The sequence below is a fragment of the Meleagris gallopavo genome, chromosome 15 (assembly GCF_000146605.3).
Source record: "Meleagris gallopavo isolate NT-WF06-2002-E0010 breed Aviagen turkey brand Nicholas breeding stock chromosome 15, Turkey_5.1, whole genome shotgun sequence".
Lineage (NCBI taxonomy): Eukaryota > Metazoa > Chordata > Aves > Galliformes > Phasianidae > Meleagris > Meleagris gallopavo.
The window spans coordinates 13,899,321-13,905,764 of record NC_015025.2 but is presented as its reverse complement, the minus strand read 5'-3'; the positions used below and the strand labels follow the sequence as shown (position 1 = coordinate 13,905,764).

Here is a 6,444-nt window from a genome sequence, read left to right as displayed (position 1 = left end):
TTTTATGGGTGCCAGCTCTGTACAACCCTGTGACTCACTCTAATCAAGCCACAAGCAATGGCTATGTGAAAGATCTTGGAAAAGTTTCTTGGCATCTCCAGTGGATGCGTTACAAAGCGATGACCTCCTTTCCAGTCACTGGTCTGTATTCAATAACCATGCAGCTCTACAGAGTAGAGAGGGAAAAGAAATGATGTTGCCTGAACTGAAAAAAATGGCTCTGTGTTCCAAGCCATTGTGAGCATTTATGTCTTGATTGCTTCTCTCTGGAAAACTCTGCCAAGTCTAAAATAATTTCTGTAATAGCTTATATCACTGATATGTAACCGATAGAAAATGAAACATCTCCATTCAACTTGCCCCTATAACACACAAAATTCCTTTCAGATTAAAAACTAGGACCTGTTTATCACTGAAGAGAAGTGCCCATCTGAGGTTCTTCCTAACAGCACAGGAGGCAGAGACAAGATTTCCAAAGAACCATTCAGTACAAGCACTTTGAAACTACCTATTAGCCAACAGATTTCACCGGAACAGACCTAGGTAAATTCTCAGGTAGGTACTTTCTTAATTATTTTCCCCTATTCTAAATGGATTTTAGTGGCATCTCTTGACTCTTGTTGGCAGGAACTGAGATATTTACCATCTGTTCCAATACACATTGGCCGTGGTAAACAATTTGCACTATTCCCCAAGCAATGGGCATGGGAAGGCAAACAGTAATGGATATCATCTCTTCACATAGCTCAAGTACAGGTAGTAGGCAATGCATTCAAGTTGCTGGCACCAAAGCTAACTCATGCATAGGACATCGCTCCTGGATAATTTCAGCAGGAATTAAAATATGGCAGTGTTAATGATCATTTCAGAAAATACTTGGCTTTGGCTTAAACAGCAGTGTTTTATTTGTTTTACTATGTATGGTGCCCAAGCACACCTTTCTGGGGTGGTGTAACACAGAATAAAAAGTAAAGAGAATAGCTGTAGGCAAGTAAGCTTCCATTCAGAAGTTGCAAGTTCACATTAGAGCATCTTTTTATACTGTCTATAATACATTTTGCTCAGAGAAAGCTGAAAAGAAATGCACGAACTCTTACACGTGTTTAGCTAAACTTGCTCCTGGGCAAGAACTGAAGTCTTCTAGCCATAGACATTGTCTGCGAGTGGAGGCTGTGGTTTGGTTATACTCCCAGCTACCAATTTCTAGACAAACCTGTCACAGTTGGTGGACCTCAATCAGGATTTTCTTGTAAGGATGCCCATGCTGTTAGGAATTGTATTTGCAAGTAAGTGCAGGTGGAGAATTTCGAAGGTTGCTAATGGGAGAAGTGAGTGTCTCTCAGTGGTGTTTCTCTTTCAGAAATAGCAACTGCAGCCTGAATCTTTTGTGTAACAGTTTCTCAGATTAAGTCTCTGCCACTCATTGTGTATTTGCTTTCTATTTTGCAGAACTTTCCAGCTGGAGATGCATGGTATGTTTGTTCCCCATGGCATGAAAGCATGACATCTTACTGCTTTTCCCTGGAGTGAAGCAGCACATTCATTTTTAATTGTTGACCACTATATCAGAAATCCTATTTCCCAGAGTTTAATTGTTTTGCATGATGTTTAATTCATGGCTTCCCTACAGAAATCAGCTGTTAACCTTTTAAAAAAAATAATGTATTATTTAGTATTTATTTATTATTTAGCAATAGTGTTTTTTAATTTCACAGGACAATATAATTTATTTATGTTTTCTTTATAAAATTCCACGTCCCAGTGTTCCCTACTTCCTCCCATTCTTTTCCTTGCAGTTCTGAAGAGCAGTAAGAGCTGCAGAAGGGGCAATGTAAAGTTTTTACAAACAAGTTTTTGAAATAAGCTGCTTCTAGCTCAGGAGAACATTGAAAGCACATTTAAATCCTCCTGAAAACTCTAAGCCAGTGCTTAAGTGCTTTTTGAAATCAAGACTGAGGTGAGTCTCATTTTCATGCATCCTTTCTGAAATCCCTCTTTTCCCTATTCTCGTAAATGAGCTGTCCGCAGGAAGGTTGGTGGAATGATAATTTTCAAGCCAAAGTTGGAGAGAATTTGTTAGGAACAAGAATTTGGAGTTCAGAATTCCTGCCAGCGACCTGATGCAACGACTGATATTCATCCAACAGGGGGACTGTGCTATGCAGAATGTGTTTAGCTGAATTTTACTCACAGCAAAGTGCTCTTGGATAGGTTCCAAGACAATAATTATTGGATACCAGGGAGCTGCAAATAAGTACTAAAGGATTAGGAAGCACAGCACTCGCACAGATAACATCCGCCCTTTTGGCTGCTCAGAATCCTGTCTCTGCTCTGGCTACCATGACAAAATCTCCATCTTCTCTTTCCAGCTACTAATCGATGCAGAGTGAGATGAAGGGCTTGGGTGCTGGGAGACATTTTGTAGTATTCACCAGGTGCTCTCTCAAAAACCCAGAAACCAGGCAGAGGCTTTGGAAGGCCCCAGTCACGTCTCATTGGAAAAATGTATTCCCATGAGGCCCATGCAACTCAAACTCAGCTGCCCCATGGCATTGCTGCACGCAGAAGAGAGGCTCCAGCCACACAGCTTGTAATGTCAAAGATGGATACTAGCACAGTGGGTATGTTTACAAGTTCTTCATTATCTATGTATTTATTGCTATCTGTGAACTGGGAGACATTTATATGCATGGAAGTATTCAACCATTCTTGTCATTTTAGTTGGAAAGCGTGACTAAGTAAATGGTGAAATAAGCTCAGAGAGATGAAAGCAAGGTAAGATATGCTGTGCTGGGTTGCTGGATGTCTGGCCAAATGGCAGTCTGGAAAGCAGCAAAGCAGAGACTTACATTTTGTTTGTGTGGGGAAAAACCCCAAAAGTCAATACTGAAAAGTATTGCTGCACCTGGACTTACTTTCCCGATCCACTTCTTGTGATAGGAACCAGCCCCCTAACGTAAATCTCCCTATTTCCCTCTTTTCCCAAGGCAAGTGGTAGGCCCAGGAAAGAAATCCAGGATGAATGTTTCTTTGTATTCACTGAGAACTTCATTTATGACAGATTACTTGCTCTTCATTTTTTCATTTAAAAATTATCTCTGTGCTATCATTGCCTACGCAGGAACACATCATTTCTTAACTGCTTTGACAAAGCGCTGTAATGTCAGTGCATCAGCAGAGGAGGAAGTGCTACTTCTGGGTAAAATTCAGCTTACGATGGAAGAGTCACAATGCTAATGATGGAACCTGAAAATAATTTGAAGCTTTTTGCCAAGCGTGTTTGGTTCAAAAACAAAATCCCCCTCAAATCCTAAGGGAGTCGAGCAACACTTCCTCCCCTAGATTTTAAGATAAACTGTGGCAGGGTTAAAGTCTGAATGGCTAAAGCAAGTACAGGAAAATTCTAATTCAGTAGGAGATAGAAAATAAACAACAACAACAACAAACTGACGTCATTGCTGAGAGAGCGGATATCTGATACAGCTGCTGCTCTTTCAAGAACTACTTAGAAACATGTTGACTGCTTTTCTTTGGAAAATATTTCAATGAGAATATATAAAATCCCTGTTTTCCTCTTTTACTTCCTTCCTTCCTCCTTTCTTCTGCCACAATGTAACCTACTGTAAAAGAATGAAAAAGCACAGATGAATCTCACGTCAACCAAATTCTGCCACAAGTGATTGTGCTTCTCTCTGTTCCTGTTTCAGACGTACTGATGTTATGAATGAATTAACCAAGGAACATTATACTTTATTGCCAACTGAGAGCAAATCCTTGAAGTTTAGTGCTATTACACTTTAAATATTTCAGTTGGATCTCAAACCAAGATGTGCAGAAGAATTGTTACCACGGAAGGAGCTGGATTTTTTTATCACGGAGGAGTCTCATGATTCCTTTGCTCCAGGGACATTTAAATGAAGAAACATTCAGTTTGGAAGTTTGCCTATTCTTCTTGGAAAATAGTTAAAAAAAAAAAAATGGGTTGAAGAAAACAAGAAGAGCCAAAAAAGAGTGCAAAGAAAAATTGCCATGTTTTTAGTCAAGTTTATAAATCTTTCCATGGGACTTTTTGACAAATGACTGCCCACCCACTTTGTGAGAAATTTCTCCTGGACATTGCTCAGAAACATTTTTCTGTGCAGGTTTGCCAGCTAAAATTTCTCAAATTCCATTTTTTTTTTCTTTTTTGTGGGAGGAGACTGTGTGTCTCAAGGAGTGTTAGTACCTTTTCCATCCAGTCTCTCTCTCTCTTTTTTTCTTTTTTTCTTTTTTTCTTTTTTTTTTTTTCTAAATACAGACTTGCTTACATTCAGATTAATTCTGGGCAAGGTCAGGAGTAGTGAAATTGCCATAAACATAACTCAGTTGCTGCTGTTTTCACAGGCCATCTCTGAGATCAGCTGAAGTTGCATGTTTTTCTGTCTCTGTTGAGAAGTAATTTGGATTAGAGCTCCGTTGACTCAAGCATTGAAGCCAGACCTAAATGCTTGAGTGAGATTTCCACACTAGCATAAACTGAAGCACATCCAAACATCTGCTGCTCAACATGTCTGAGAGTTATCTTCCACCCTGCTGCCAGATTCCTTGGTGCCATGTATAGATTTATTGTTCACTCTGTGGATTTCTTTTCCTTTTCCCTCTACTGTGCTCTTCTGATCATCCTCTAATGGACCTGAACATCTGTCAAATACATCTCTTTGCCACTGTGGACAAGACATTTGTCTTGAATGGTGTAGATCTTCTTGCCTTTTCCCAGAGGACTCCCTTGTTGACTACTAACACATGCTTTCTGGTACTGGAGCATGTGCAGGGCAGTGATTGTAGAGTGGAGCTCAGCAAGGATATTGGCTTGGGGTGAACTATGGTAAATGGATTGAGCTGTTGCTTCCAAATCCCTGTGTCTACATCACTTTGCTCTAAGGAATTGCTGAGACACCCAAGAAAAGAGTATAACTGCTCTAAACTAACTGTTGTAGTCAATGAGGTGAGCAGAACATCATCAGAGAATGGTTTGGGGGTGTCCTGTCGTGCTCTTAGCTGTTTTTGTTGACTTGCCTCCTGATTTGGATGCCTTTGGTAGTTACAGGGATGTGCCTGGCAGACAGATGAGACAACGGGCAGAGCAGAGAGCTTCAGATGAGTTATTTGCATCCAGACAAGGAGCAGTGAAAATAAAAGGACCTTGTGTCACAGTTCAGGGGCTCTTGGGGTTGCATGATGTTGTCACTGTGAATGACAGTTGTTTTGCTTCAAAAATGGGGGAGGGAACAGTCTTACTTAAGTAAAAGCTATAGACAAGTCTACTATCCATCTGACAACAGTCATGGCAAGAGAAAAGGCTGTTTTTTTGCTGCATGAGCTGTATGTGATTATAGTTCTCTTCTTCCATTACCTATTGCAGGTAGCATACATGTCAGCACGTAGCTTCCAAACCTACCATCTTCATGAGTTGTGCTTATAGTTATATGCTTATTAAATGATTGTGTGCACTCATACTCAGACTGTTATAAATCCATTACTTTCCTGAGGCCATAGGAAATGGTTTTAAAATGTGAAGCTTTTCTGCAGGGAATTGAGAGAGAGCAATACTAAAGCAATGTATTTGGTTCACACAGATCAATGTAGTGCAATAACTGGGATGAGAAACCAAGCTTAAAACGTTACCAATGTGATTGGATGAAAGCTTAACATGACATTGAGTAATGTTTCATTATAAATAAAATCTCTTAAACCATCCTTGGGGGGAGGGGCGGGAGACAAAGCAAACAGCTTAGAAACAAATCATAAAAGAGAAATGACGGTGCTTGCACTTGAAACTGAACTCTGGGTAATAGAAACACAGCAATAGTGAAACTTCGAGTTTGGCTGTCTTCTTTTCAATATGATGGTGGTGATGTTAGCCCAAGTCTTGGGGTGAGAGATATCAGGAGGTTTCGGATATTTTTGATCCTTCCATGAGAACTTTCACGAAGACATTCTCTTCATCACTAACTTTATTTTTCTGTCAGGGAAATATAATTCCAGTATTCCAAAACTGACATATTTCTACCCAAGAAGAGAATCAAGAGAAAAAACAACAACAAAAAACAACTTTAATTGAAATTTTATTGATTTCTTTGTGATTCAGAATTAGTAAGTTAAGTTCCCACTGGGTTCAGATGTTCAGGCACAAATGTTACCCGATGTGCATTGGATTTACCTGCATTTTTAAGACCGTGGCTTAGTAGTTCATCCCAGCACAGAAAGGCACACTGTACAGGTTAGTGTCGTCTTAGTTTTTTACATGAATTTGTACTAAAGTAAATACAATTGACAGGAAATGTTTCCTCTTCTGAAGCCACTTACAGAAATAATTTTGAGGGAAAGGAGAAGAGAGGGTTTATAATATCTCAGACGTCTGTCATTATTTAGCTTGTACAGCTGGAAGCTCACTTGTGATTAAAT

General features: G+C 39.7%; 1 long non-coding RNA gene across 1 annotated transcript; it reads left to right on the top strand.

Annotated features, from left to right (window-relative positions):
- The first annotated feature begins 392 nt into the window (after nucleotides 1-392).
- Nucleotides 393-4,531, top strand: LOC104913297. Its single transcript, XR_795281.2, has 5 exons — nucleotides 393-555; nucleotides 1,450-1,472; nucleotides 1,797-1,957; nucleotides 2,370-2,621; nucleotides 3,708-4,531. It is a non-coding gene; the product is annotated as an uncharacterized LOC104913297 (long non-coding RNA).
- Nucleotides 4,532-6,444: the final 1,913 nt, after the last annotated feature.